This window comes from Vidua chalybeata, chromosome 1, assembly GCF_026979565.1.
Source record: "Vidua chalybeata isolate OUT-0048 chromosome 1, bVidCha1 merged haplotype, whole genome shotgun sequence".
NCBI classification, from domain to species: domain Eukaryota; kingdom Metazoa; phylum Chordata; class Aves; order Passeriformes; family Viduidae; genus Vidua; species Vidua chalybeata.
In genome coordinates this window covers 81764760-81779807 of record NC_071530.1, presented here as the reverse complement: position 1 = coordinate 81779807, position 15048 = coordinate 81764760, and the positions used below count along the sequence as shown (strand labels likewise).

At 38.0% G+C, this 15048-nt stretch overlaps 1 protein-coding gene across 1 annotated transcript in view; it reads right to left on the bottom strand.

Annotated features, from left to right (window-relative positions):
- Nucleotides 1-15048, bottom strand: part of SEMA5A (semaphorin 5A) — a 312339-nt gene that overhangs the window by 227740 nt on the left and 69551 nt on the right. Inside the window, exon 2 of the mRNA XM_053950747.1 lies at nucleotides 3990-4081. The gene's annotated coding sequence lies outside the window, so the exon portion shown is untranslated. The remainder of the gene's footprint in view (nucleotides 1-3989; nucleotides 4082-15048) is intronic.

The window sequence follows — 15048 nt, the reverse complement described above, 5'->3', positions numbered from 1 at the left end:
TTTAACTGTTCTTATTCTGCAATTCCCATCTATCCATATCTAAACCCACACCTTTGTATCCCCTCTTCCTGTAAGAAAAATGCTCTTTCCTCAGGACTGTACATTACTATTTGAAATTTTTGTATAATTTCTGTCTTTGCAAGTCTTGGCCATGTTACTTAGAAATTCTCAGTCTCCATTTCAGCTTCTTTAGATTCATTTTTGCTACTGTTTTAACAAAATACATTTTTGCCAAGAGCAACTAACCTCTCTGACCTAATGAAAAAAAAATCTTCCCCTTCAGATTTTTTTTATTTCAAGTTCCCTTGGAAAGCTTCCCAGAGGAAGTACACATACTGGTACGGGAAGTTGGAATACTCTTTAATACTTACATGGATATCCATCCATCTCACATGCATAAACCACTGATGGAAAACCAAGCATACTGCTGTTTTCATTCCAAGTATCCGCTTCTCTCTAAGCTCCTAAAATTCTGTTAAGTCTTCAGAACTTTATTCAGTAGTTCCTCAACCTTGTTTACATCTCTTCATTCAATTCCTCAAGATCAATTTACCTATTTTCCTCTGATCTTCTCCCATGACCACCTTCCTTCCAGTAACCTTATCTGTTCCAGCCATTTCAACTGCTATCCTTATGAAACGCTGTCACTCGTAGCCTTTCCCCTTTGATCATGATAATATAACTCCAACACTTTGCTTCTCAAGCTAATTCGCAAGCACAAAAGTATCTCCAAATTTATCAGTGTATTTTCATTCTCTTTGTACTTCCTTTAGGCTTTGCCATTTCATCTTATCTCTCCCCTTGAAGTCTGCTGCCTCTATACCAAAATGGGTGTCACTAGAACTCACAGATTGAGAAAAGGTGTTCTGGTAATTAATTCCTCACTCCCTGACAAGCACTACAGACTGTACACGAAATAGGGTAAACAGAAAACTGGGATTTTTGGACTAAGAATTGAACTCTCAAAGAAACAGCTTGAACATATTAAAACAAATTTAATTGTAATTTATCAAGTGCCAAAATAAGATTAAAAGCATTTATCCTGCAATGAGGGAAAAGGCTCCAAGCTCTGTGGGAGACCTCAAATTACATAACAGCTTAGCATTTTTTAACATAGTGTTAGTAACAGAGTCCTCTTCTGGGACTGCACCCTGCAACCTTACTGTTTATAAAGTAGCATTGAAGAACCACCACAGTGGGTCAGGCTGGCTGTTTAGCCCAACTGAAATGACAAAACCAACTCAGACAAAACACCCAGCCTGACCTACTACTCTGTCTTTAGAAGCAGCTAAGAGCAGATGTTTAGAGCAGCCACACAGAAGAATTCTCTTCCACTCTCCCCAGAACACTTCATACTTTCTATAATTTGCAGCTCAGTATCTTTCTTACCCAGGGATAGCACCTTTGTTTATCAACTCTTTTTTTTTTTTCTTCCACCACCTCATTTTCCATATTTGTTCAGAAGCTCTTTATACCCATGCAGCATGTGCAGCATGCTGTAGCAAGGAATTTCAGAACTTACACACTATGCAAAAAAAAAAAAAAAAAAAAAAAAAAAAAAAAAAAAAAAAAAAAAAAAACAAAAAAAAAAAAAAAACACCAAAACAAAACACTTCTTTTCCTAGCTTTAAAACTGTTTCCTGCCTGTTTCACCTCATCTCTCTTCTAATACAAAATTAGGTGGCACTGAGTATTCATTTCCAATCCACTCACCTCAGAGCTCCTATAATTTTATAAACACCTAGCATTAGCACCTAGCCATTCTCTCCTTTCCAGTCTGGAAACTCTCATCTAGTTAGTTGTTCTTGCATGGATGCTGCTCCATGGATGTCTTCTGCATTCTGCTACACTTCTTCATTTTTGTTGCCTTTCTCTGAAACTTTTCCTGTTCTACACCACTTGTTCTGAGATGAGAAGACCAGGACAGCACACCATCTTTAAGACACAAACACTTTACAGATTTAGAAAGTGGTCTAATATTGCAATTTCTCTCCTCTCAGAGCAATTCCTGATATAAATTTTCTTCCTGATTGCTACTAAAATATAGAGCTGATTTTTTCAATAAATTGCTGGTTATAGTCCCAAGACCTCAAGCTAACTCAAAATACTTTAACATTACTGATCCTGAATTTCTTCCATCATTTTAATGGCCATTTGGTTTTATACAGTTCTTTTGTGTTTGTTTCAGTCTGCCCCCTTCTTGTTTACCTTCTTTTGTCCTGTAAAACTTAGTTTTAGAAATAAACCTTGTCACCACACTTTTGTCCCAAGTCACTTATGAATATGAAAATACCCCTGGGTACTCACAGAGCTATCTATGGGAATCCACTGGTGATTTCCAACACACTTTTCCCCTGAACCTTTTTCCTTACCATTTAAACAATTATTAACACAGTTTGCAGTCCTCCTCCTTAACTTGTGCCTGTTTAGTTCCTTAAAAAAATTTCCAAGAGAACTTTGAATATAAAATAAATTTTCATAATTTAAGTAGAAAAATACATCCAGTGATGTCTTTCACCTGCAGGCCAGTTGTCTCCTTCAAAGACCACAGGCCATTTCTGTGATTTGACTTCAAATCACAAAAACACTGGCTAGATAAGATCTCTGTGAGTCCTCCAGTCAGACAGTCTGGCTAGCCATTAAAAGCCGCAGAAGATCAGGTCAGCCATAGCACTGTACAACTAAGACTTGAAAGCTCCGCTAGGAGAGGTGCCACCCCCACCACAAACCCATGTTTTATTTAGTGCTGCACTACACTCCTACGGAAAAAGATTTACCTACAACGTCCAATCAGAACATTTCAATTTGCCATCTGTGTACGTTAACCTCTTGCTATTGGTTTGCCACAACTAGGAACATTGGCTCCATCATCTTTGTGAACATCCTTCAAGCAGTTGAAGGCTAATATTAACCACTTCACCAGGTCTCAGACATCCTCTTAATCAGGCTTTTATTCAAAGAAATCAATCCTTTATCAGTATCTCCACTGTCATTCTCAATGTTCTCTCTAAAACAGAGATACTAATCTAATTTTTTAATTAATCCACTCAGTTTAAACAGGAGACTCACTGGTTTTTAGACTCCCTGAGTCCACATGAAAGCTTTCTGAAATATGGTATGAAATTAGATATCTTCAGGTACTCAGCTGGTGAGACACTTAAAAGCAAAGGGGCTGCATGCCGCAGTCAGTAGCTGGTCTATTTCACTCTACCATTCCTAAAACAACTGAGTAAACTACATCTGGACCTGTTAAATTGAGAACATTAAATTTGCTCCAGAAAGGCAATCTCCTAAAACTCCCACGAAAAGGTTTCCAAAACAGGAACCACTCCAGACTTTTCAGTGGTGAGCACATACACACAAGAATTACTCCATTTTCTGCCATGGCTTGGATTGTTCCTGTCAGAGTCATTATACACAGGCCACACAGAATCTCCAGCTGGTGTCCTGCTCTTGGTGTGGTTGAAAAAAGCATTCATTAACTCTCTGTTTAGCCTGATAGGGGAATGTTTTGGTTTTATTTCCTTCTTTAAACACAGACACAGCTTTTTTTAAGATGTCCTCTTGCTTTTAATAGTCCTCTATCTGGTCATTTAGCTATACAGGCTTCCTTTTCCTAAGATGCTTTTAGACTGATGGTAAGTGTTTGTGTGTAGCCTCCAAAAGAGCAGCTTGAAATAGTCACCTTCAAACAAGTTACTCTTTCAGTTACTCTTTCAGTGTCACTGTAAACAAACATCCCCTTTTTTACATTATTTCCCTTTTTGAGGTTGAGCATAATTTAAGACAGGAAGAAGAGAGGAGAATTGCAGGTTCTGTTTCTTTCATTCCTCCCATTTCCATTTGTTGAATTTCCTTACCTTAGGGAAAAGAGAAAGGCAGAACAACTGTAATGGTCTACAAAGTCACATCACAAGTCTTTTTTCCAGGTATCATCTCTCCATGACATTATCATTTACTTACTGAACAAAACACAGTCTCTTACACACCTTTTAGTCACCATCCCTCTGTAATCATGTACTGCCTCTGTTCAGGGTTTGTGCAGAGCCAAAGTAGGGTCCTGGGTCTACCTTACAGGCTCCTAGGAGTTAAGGAAACACAGAAGAGAGATAATAGGTATTGAGGAGGCAGCTCATCAGCAGTTCTCAGACATTTATTGTAGACATAAAACATGTCTCTCAAGTTAATAAATTAGAAATGTAAGGCACTTTAACTACACAGTGTGAACAAGAATCAAACGGACAGAGATAGAAAAAAATAATCATGTTTTAAAATATCTGGCAGCTTGGGATGAGAATCAGAAGAGGAATACTTGCTGCAGAATTATTAAAATCCATGAGACATGAATTTGAGAAAAATCCTTACTACAAAATTTTGCCTTGGTGCCTTAACACCACTAAATTAAACATGTCTATTACATGGACTTAAATCTGTCCCTGAGTAAAATCCATAACAAAATTGAGGTGGGTAAGACTTCAGTATTCTTCCACCTTTACATAAAACATAAAGTTCAAGAGAAAAACACTGTTACCCTCTAATATCTCAAAACAATACAAAAGGCATTTGAGAGAGATGTATCATTAAGCACATTTCAAGACATTAACCTGTCTTGTAGGAATAACAAATACAACATAAATATTCAAAAAATTATCTTGCTTTTTTATTTATTGAAACAAAGAAAGTACTGCTAATCAATCAAGTGCTATCTCTACTTGAAACAGCAAGACAGGAATCACATAGCAGTTTCCTGCTCTCAACACCTCAAGAAAAAGGCACTTCACAAGAAAAAACAGTAGCACTCTGTCCAATTAAAGCATTTGTTTCCCAGATTGTGAACGTCTACAGAACAGAACAAATACACCAGCAATCAACAGCTCACCCTTGAACCTAAACAGAGACATGAGGCAAAAAAGGAGTCATTGTTCCACTCTGTTTACTCACTTACATGAAATGACTGTACTAGATGACTGGAAGTGTTTGTGATTTTTTTCCCAATGCTTTCCTGACCTATGAAAGTCTCGGGAAGTCTGCCAAATGCATAACCATAGAAATGTTTAGAAATGTCATAGGAGCAAGAAGAACTCTCCAGGTTGGCCAACAAAGATTCAGATTTATGTTTACCACATCAAAATTTCTCAAGAATCCCATCCTCCCTATCATCAAGTACTTCAGATTATAATTTACATATTTTATCCTAAATTAAGAATTTATATCATATTGTTTATATCATATGTGCACATATACACACCCCTCCACGAAATTCAGTGATGTCAAACTCTGCTGTAGAAGTTGCCAAAAGCAGATTTAGATGGTGTTCTCCAAGGCATAGGGATCAAGCAAAGCTAAAGGATAGAAAGTCACTTTCAATCTCACAGTCCAAGGTGGTAGGAGAAGCTTATATTTTCAGCAAGACATTGCATCACCTTTTCTTTGCCTCCCACTTTTCAGAAAGGCAAGGACAAATTTAAAACTTGGAAGAGGACCAAATTCTGCTTTTTATACTACTAAGTACCAGAGAATACTCAAACACCTCAGCACTCAAACTACCCGTCACTACACGCATGTTGATGACAAACTACTCTGAGACATTCAGTCTGTCAAGTAATTAATTATAACATGCAGTAAGTTCTACAGACAACTACAAGTAACCCATCTCCAAGATGCACTGTGCTAGTGATTTATGTATGCACTCACTACACCAGAATGAGCAGCTGAATTATTAGACTTTGAAACATGACAAAGAAGGCTGTATACCTCACTTTTCCTAAACAAGCCTAACACTACTAGTGCTTTCAATAAGCTCTTGAACCTGCCCACTGCTCCCCCACCACTCATTTCATGATTCTTATTTCTACATAAGTGTATCAGATTTTGCTCAAAATAAAAGCTTGAGTAATATTACTTTTATTCTAATCTTAATAATTACCTAAACAAAACTGGAAAGCAGCATCTTTCCCAGATTTAGGGAAAACATGCACGCACACAAAAAAACTTATTCGTAAAAGATTTCTACAGATTCAGGTCTTGCTTCCCTTACACTTCTTCCTATGGCAGCTCTGCTACTCCTGTGACTGTGGTGGCATTCTCATCAAGCACAATACAGTACATGCTGTGGATAGGATTACACCAGAAACTACCCTGAGTATTCACTAATTTAAGCTAAAATTAGGCTAACTCAGTCTACACAGCCCACACCAAACCAGTCTTACAGAAACTGTAAATAAAGCCACCAAAATTAGAAGCCTAACTGCAAAAAAACCCATCAATTATTTTACTGGAAGGTATGCAATCATGTTTTAGTTTACTTTTGCTTTGGTTTAGCATCAGTTGCTAAAATAAAAAGGCTAGAGTGGCTTTGCTTCATGCCTCTGTCTCCCACTCTTTCCTTTCAAAATGACTACTGGAATGGACTATCAGTTTCAGTAGAACACAAAAACTTCTATGAAAATGGTCAGGAAAAGCAACAGACAAACTCACTTTCCAAACAGCTGTTTGTACCTACTCTCTATGACAAACACAGGAGCCCACTAATTTAAAAGGATGGGGCAGCAAGGAGACTTTTGCAAACGCATAAAAATAGACATAGATGTATACTAGTGGAAGGAAGGTTTCAAGAAATCATCACAAGATTTAAAGCAAAACACATGGGAGGGCTGGCTCCTGCTGCTGATAGGATACGGTACAGAAGTCACTGGTATGAGCAAGCAGTGTGACTGAATGTGGTGGTGGCACCACAGAGAGCACACACACAGTTTCCACTTTTGCTGTTGCATGGGTGCAGGCACTGTGCCCACATCTGTCTGCTACACCTGAAAAGATATTTGGTTCCACATGGAACTGAGGAAAGAAACAATCACAGCATGTCTAGACACCATGGCTCGTCTGCACGCCGAGGCTTCCCACTTCTACTGCAGCTGCACGGCACTGCTCAGGCAGGGTGCCACAGCAGAGCCTCACCTCACCCAGACAGCTGGGAGTTTGCCCAGGCACTCAGGATCTTCACACAGCACCTAATGACAACCCCTGCTCACCTCGCAAGACAAAAAAAGACACTGAGTGGGATAAGAACATGCCAGCTCCACATCATTTTACCAGCCAGCCTTGGCTTTTACTCCACAAAGTTGACAACCTGAATTAAGGAAGCTGCTCCAAGTGACTGTGGATGATGTCAGTGAAGCTAAAGTTGAAGTGTTAGGGACACCAGGTAGATGGGGCTTTTCCAGACTTCAGTGTACTCACCATCTATGCACAGGAGAACTGAACAAATATAAGTAAACTTCACTTACTAATTAAAATGCTACTGAACACATTCTCTGCTTTTGTTGATATCTGGCAAGAAAGAAAATCTTGTCAAAACTGAAAATGTATCAAAACTAAGAAAGGGAGAGGAAAACAAAAGTAAGAATAAAAAGATAAAAATATTCTCCCTCCTCTTCCCCTCCTCCAAAACATGCCTGCATTATGCAAATATATCTTACTTTCAGGAATCAATCAAGGATGAATGGTTGCAACTGCAATCTACTACCTTGTGTACCTTCTACAAACACTAATATTTCTCCTTATGATATATGCTAGCAAATATTACTACTTATCTTTCTCTCTTCATGCTGAAGAGGTCCTTGCATAAGGAAAAAGATCTCATTAAATCCAGCTTATTTGCTTGACTAAAGAATGCACATAGAAAGATGGCAATTATTGAGCAGAATCTAGGCATAAGAAACATGAAAGAAAAAATAAATCTGCATTTTGTTTATATGCTTTCCAAATCACAATATTGGGCAGAATAAAACCAAAATAAAATAAACGTAGGGAATTTTTTTTTTTTGGGGGGGGGGGGAAAGCAGAACAAATGAAAACTCAATAACATCCTTGAACATGTCCCAGTCACCACTGCTTGAGACCACAGAACCAGCCCATAAAAATGCATCCCAAACAGCCAGACACCTGCAAACACACACTGCAGAGCAGAAGCAGAGTAGTACCTGGACTCTCTTAACTTCCAGCTTCGTTTTCACCTTGCTGAGCACAAGCTCCCAGGCATGAACAGCTGTGGACATGTGCATACACACAGAGGCACATGTAAATCACATAAGCAGTAGATCTGATTCATCCTGAGTTTGTCAGGCTGACTCCATAGGCATGGTAAAGTCAAAATAACCAGAACAGACTCCTTTAGGCCAAAATAGAAGAAATGCAGAGACTCGAGTGCCAGGACAGGAAACATACTGCTAGCAGGAAAGCACAGACCAGAATATGTGAAGTCACCAGTCAGCCAGAGTTCTCTGGATGAAGATTACAAAACAGAATGACATAACATTTATCTGGTTTTGCAGGAATTTGACTAATAATAACAACTCATTTAAAGCCACTGAACCTGCCCTGCTACTTGTTTTAACTCCATTGAGGTCAAAGTGACTGGACCTGTTAATGTTCATTTAGCCTTTTAACTAACCACCACAGATTTATAGTCCAAGAGCAGCAGCACTTACTTCTTCCAAAAACCCCACCATGATCCCAAAATAGTCATTTTTAAAGTATAATACATTATTAAGACTGCTGACAGAACAAACAGTATTACCTTGTTTAAAATGGTAGAGATGGAGAAAAACAGTAATAAAATAAATTATTGTGGTCTTGCTCCCACTGAAGTCATGTTTTTCATGAAGACTTCAAAGAGCAGGGAAAACATGGCCTTTATCCAACTTTCTGCAAATTACAAAACTGAGTAATTTTATTCAAAATAAATCACTTCTGATACAACTCTTATCTCCTTGAGTTTGACAGCAAAACTTCTGAAAATCTTTATTCTTGAGTGTGATGCCATTTATCCTTGTGCTTCTCTGGTCTTTTACTGAAGTCTCTGAAGTACTCTGTTGCCACTGGTATTTGCTGCCTACATGTCTCCAAACTTTTACATGCTTTTCTGAACCTGAAATTCACTGGTTTGATGATCCAGGCAGACTTTTCCAGTTCCAGGATACTGACAAGAATAACACCTTTTAGTACCTTTCAGCCAAACAGTGTTAGTACTGAGGACACAAAAGCCTAAGAATGTCATGACCAGAGAAATCAACTTCATAATACAAGTCAAAAAAAAGAATTATTGAACACTGTATCATATGTATACAATTCTTTTTTTTCTGTGTGTATCTCTACAAGACTTAGATAAAAATAAATGTTTCTAGCATTTTTGAGTGTCCTTAAGATGAAACTCAATAGATGTATTGTGTTTGGTTTGGAGTTCTTCTGTTCATTTTGGTTTGGTTTTGTGTGTTTGTTTTTGTGCATATGCATTTTAATCCTGCAGAAGGATATCATGCAATGGTCTTCTCAAGAAATCTCCTTTCTTCCCCAGTATGCAACACTGTACTGCTTCTACCTCTTCTACCATTTTCTCAGCATCACTCCACCCACCCTGACAGGAGCATAACTATTCTTGGAATAAAACATCATTCCTTTTCTGGGATTCCTCCAAGTAATTTCATGTTTTAACTGATTATCTGATTTAAGTGACATGCTGGCAGCTGATGCTAGCATGTAAATCTTAAATTTCATTGATCATCATGTTTTCCAAAATCTATGAAAATTTGTGAAAAAAAGCAAAACTGAATTCCCAGTAATTTAGTCTGCATGAAACAGCTGCTTCCTTTCTTTCATTAACCAGTGCAAGGCTCCTTTATTTTGCAAAGGTGGCAAGTAAGCTAAGAAAGGTAAAACCAAAACTGCGGGTATCATGGAAGATCAGTCCTTAGCAAATGCATCTTTAAATATATAACCATAAAAACATTGTTTTCGCTGACCTTTGGCAAAAGCCAGTGACCCATTTTTAAAAAATTCAAATGAAGTTTAGATGACAGACACATCCTAGAGAAAAAAAAGTTCACAAGCTCCAGGGAAGTCCTAGATTTTATTTACTATTCCGAAATACTGAAGGATACCAGCTGATATGTTTTCTGTAGCATAATTAATTCAGAGACATCTGCTTGGTAGCAGACCAAGGATGAAGTTTGGGGTTATGAGACCTGGACTAAAGCTCTCACTCAGGAACTGATCTGTGATGTATCTTGGAGAACTCTGATCTGACCCCATTTCACCATTATAAAATGTGAAGACATCTTTTAATATAACCTACATTCTTTAAATGAAATGCAAGTTTTCATACATCTCAGTGAACTGCACTGGAAACACCACAGCTCCAATTAAGACTGAACTCCTGAGGGTAGTGGCAAATTACAGTTTTGTGTTCTCTCAGTCAGAGAGCCCAGCTGCCTTCTGGAGAAACAGGACTGAACAGATTCATGTAGGTACTGCAGATGCCAAATAATAACAAAAAGGCTAAGCCTGAATATTGCAGCTGCTGATAATGTTCACCGCCTAACAATGCAGAAAGTATTACACTCATTACTGCTTACAGCATGCATTGCTACAGAGAAAGAAAAAAAAAAGCAGTGGTATGTAGTCTGGGAGAATCCAAGATGATAGTCTGAAGAAGAAAATCCAACTCAGTGCATATAGCCTAAGGTAATTGGAAAAGTGTCTGCTAATACGCAGCAGGCTCCCATAATTGTGCAGCTGAAGTAATAATATCCCAACAAAATGCAATTACAATGTACAGTGTTTAAAAACTCTGCCAGTTTTTACACGTCGGTTGATTTCAAAAGCTGGGTTATCCACTTTGTTAGTCTAAGTGTTCCAAAATTATTTAAAGAAATCCTATCCATTCCATTTTAAATACAGGAGATCATATTAAGTCCTAGGTAAGTTTATAAATTTTATTTGTTATGTACCAGGGAAAAAATTTATTTGTAATCTGATTTTCCAAATGGGGGGAGACTTCTTAAACGTTATGGGAAGGGGGCTGGGGTGGGGAAGGGAGGGGAGTGTGTGTATACATTGGTTGGTACAACTCATCAACAAACTTTATACCGTTTAGGTTCCCAGCCCAAATGTATTGAAATCATTTATGATACAAGAGAGAGAAGTAACAGTTTGTCTACAGTGCTTTCATATTCTGTGTTTTTTTTTTTTTTTTTTCTGGCTTTGATTGCTCCCCTTCAGTGATGGATGCTTTCCCTTCTTCCATCTCAGCATACATGAGAGAAAGACAAAACTTAACATATCCATCACTGGAGCCAGGACACACAGCACACTCCATCTGGTACCATAAGTCCCAAAGTGATAGATGCTCCCTGCTTTCCCCAGCAAGATTCTTAGCTCTTCTACTCTCTTTTCAGCATGAAATTGAATGCTGTGGAGTTTAGGGTTCATTTCTTTTGGTGACTGTAGAGATAGCAAAAATATGGTGTTGTGATGTGGATATATTCCAAGCCTTGTCTGAAATAATCTTACCCAGGGCCAAATGTTTTCCCCATCAGCAATGAAAGCATGCAATGCTTTGGCATTCTTCTAGCAGCCTATCCCTCCCTTTGCCACCTAACATGCACATAAGCTCCCATCTCCCTGGCTGCTCACCGTGCTGAAGCAATCACAAATGCCTCAGGCTAAGCAAATAGAAAGAGGTAAACATTTCAGTCCTGGGCACCATCCCAGGGAGGACACACACAATAATTTCCAAGCTCCTCAACAGATTTTTTTTCTTGTGTTCGGTACTAACAAGATTAAGGAAGAAGAGTTTTAATATACAAGTAGGATCCTTGTCAAGACTTTGATTACAATGCCTAGCTCATCATAAGCTATCACTGAAAACAAACGCCTTCTATGCTTTGCTGCGCACTAGGATTAACATAGCAGGCAACAGATCCCAGAATTGCTCAGCACTGTGCCCACAGTGAACTTCCTTTCACAGCTCTCCTTCCTCCTTTGTCTCCAATCCACAGAATTTATACTTATTTTCAATTAACTTATTACATCCACACTAAGCGGAGCATGAAGTACAGGATTCCACATTCACCTCAGACAGCTGGATCTGATGGATCCAGCTGATTCAGCTGATGGATACATGGATCTGATTTTGGTTCCTGTATTTCAAGTTTGTTTGAGATTCCGTTTTCATACAAAAACATAACACAAAAGATAGCAGGAGATTTTGGTAGCTGGTGCTGGGGTTGATCTGGAGTTTTGGTTCTCAAGCTTTGGGAGAATTTATGCAGGAAAGTATGCAGAGGCACAGGCACATTGTCCTGAGGCACATTTATTAAAAAGGCAGTGTTAACTTCAGTATCAGGTATTGGCTCTCATTATCTTTGACAATTCACCAAGCAACACTTACAATTTCGATGTTAATTCACAACGTAACAGTATGAATCAGTAATACATACACAACTAACTGCAGCAAACTCACCAATTAACAGGAAACTCCTATTAGAAACACCATTAAGAATGTCCAAGAATTGGAATTGTGAAACAAAGATTTTGCTTACTAGGGCAGAATAGTAGGATGCGTGTGCTGTTTAAATTTATTTGCAAGGATTTGTATGATTCCGTTGTTTCTGATCTCCTGTAATTATATATGAAGAAAGAGATATTTGGTTTAGAACATCTGCATCAGAGCAAGCCACTAAAATTTTCCTAGAACAACTGCAGGAAATAGTACAAACAAGCAGAAGAAACATCAAAGACACACCCAAACTTCATATGGAAATCCTGATTTTAAGACTGATACTCCCTCCAGAAATACAAACAATACTGCTGGAAAAGCCTCCATATTCCAAAATTCTCATCATCTTTCAAAGGTAAGATAACTTGAAACAATGCAACAAAGCAAAGAGAAACTGCACCACAAATAAATTTGTGAGATAATCACACTTTGTCTAAAATAAGCTTCAAACTCTACCACAGACTAAACACATATAGCTGGTGGTGCCCATGCTGCAATTGTCAGGGCCTTTACCCAAAACTTATTTTCTCACTTTCTACCCCAAGGTCTGAATTTCTCCAAAACAAATTAATTTGGCTCTCACATGGCTTCGTGCTGGAGGCAGTATAGATGCACAGAGATCACAAATGAAAATTAGACCACACAGAAGGGTATACTACATTTTCCCATATAAACACAAAGTTAAAATGAGATTTAAACAGGATAACATTAAAGTAATAGGATTTTGAAAAATAAATAACATTTTGAAAAAAAAAATGTATTACCTTACCATCATCACAGATGAGACAAAACTGAATAAAAATGTGTAAGCATGTGGGAGACATTCTGCCATCATGACACCACACAGTCAGTGCTGGCCCAGAAGTGCACATCATTTTACAAATCAGGAGGCCCCTCTGGTTCTCTCACTCGGAAACTCTTAGCAATAGTAAAGGCTCCACTTAAACAGAATTCTAACTTAATTTTTTTCTTCTTTTTAGCCACAGGAAAAAGGACTTAATGCAAAGGGATCATTTCTTTTCAAATATGCAACCTTGACTTACTGAAAATGTAAGCATCCTAGCAGGGCACTCAGCAGATATTCTGGTAAAAGCTTCTTTGTTCTGCTCTATCTTAATCAACTTAAAATTATGCAACTGTTTGAACTGGTCTGAGGACTACATTTTACTGTTAATAGAAGAGTCTTTTCTCCACCAAAATCAATCTATTAAAAAAGAAAAAAAAGCAATACCCCCACCTTTAGTTCTGTTAATTTCTCATACCCCTTCTCCTTTCTTGGTGATGGAATAATGAAAGCTAAAACCAGTTTATTGTTACCCTCCACTGCCAGTCAAAATTAAGCTAAAATATGCCTTTTGCTTTTGTTTGTGTCCACACATTTATATGCAAAGAGTTTTCTTCAGATATTTCCTCTATTAAGATTCAAGTCATATTCTGAACTGTGTTACATCTGGAGAACTTGGTCTTTGAGAGATAAAATACACTTCCCCAGCTGCCCAAAATTAGGCTTCAAATTCAGAAAAACATTATTTTTTATACAGTTTTAACCTAAGTTACAGTCCCTCCTCATTACCTGAAAAAATCTTCTTAAGGTCATTGTGGTCATGGTTCAGATGCAGCTTTTGAAGAAAATTTTCTCTACCCAGAAATAGGTCTTTCACACTGCTTTATGTGCTACTACTGGGAAATACTAGGAAAAAATGTGGAAGGTTTTTCCACTTTCTTGTTGGAACATACTTTTGCCCAGAACACCTATGGTCCTTGTACTTCATGGCTAAAGTCTCAAAGTTTGTAAAGCAAATCAGACAGTCAAAGTGGTTTGGGATGCAGCGCAGGGCAGATCTCGAGGCAGAGATCAAACATCAGGGAAAAAGAAAAGATGAGCATTCTGTTTTTACTTTATTTTACACATCTTGTTATGGCAGGCTGGTGATATGCTGCTGGTAGAATGCAGCTTACAGGCACAAAACACAAAGCAGAAACTACCTTCCTGTAGTTCAGTAATTCCTTGCCTTCCTATGCACTGAAAGGCAGCACAGAAAAATACTAAGAATGAAAGACTCCAATAAACATTTCTTGACAAACCAGTTTTAGGTTACAGGCTGCCTTCCTTTTTTACAAAGTATAAGGATCATCTACTTTTTTATCAGGTAGTCAAGAAAACAGCTCGTTTTCGTATAGAGAGCATTAGTGGGAAAGAACTGCATAGTCTGTAAACACAATAGCAGAGCCCACTGGAGAGGCAGGAATTAAGGCAGAGAAGAGGGGGAAAACATGATTCAGTAACTGAAGGAAATCAAAATTAATACTGAAATGGAAAGGATAAGACAAGTCATCAAGTGGGAGGTTAATGAACTCAGCACCAAGAATCTTGTTCTTGTTTAGACATTCTTAGATGCTTAAAACCGCCACAGGAGGCAGTGCTATTTGCCATTTTCTGACAACGTCCCAAATCATGCCCCATTTCTGCATGTCTTGAAACATTTCTAAGTCAGAAAAGTCACTACAGAAAATAGTTCTGGATGCATAGCCTATGTGCAGTATGATTTCCTGTTTTTGGGGTTTTTTTTGTTTGTTTGTTTGTTGTTTTTTTTTTTTAGATGTAGTAGAATTTACTTCCATTTTTAACAGAAGATATATCACCAGAATTTAAGATTTCTGTTGGTTATTTTTCAGGTTCCAAGTTTGGCTTGCGGTTTGCAAGTTAAAAT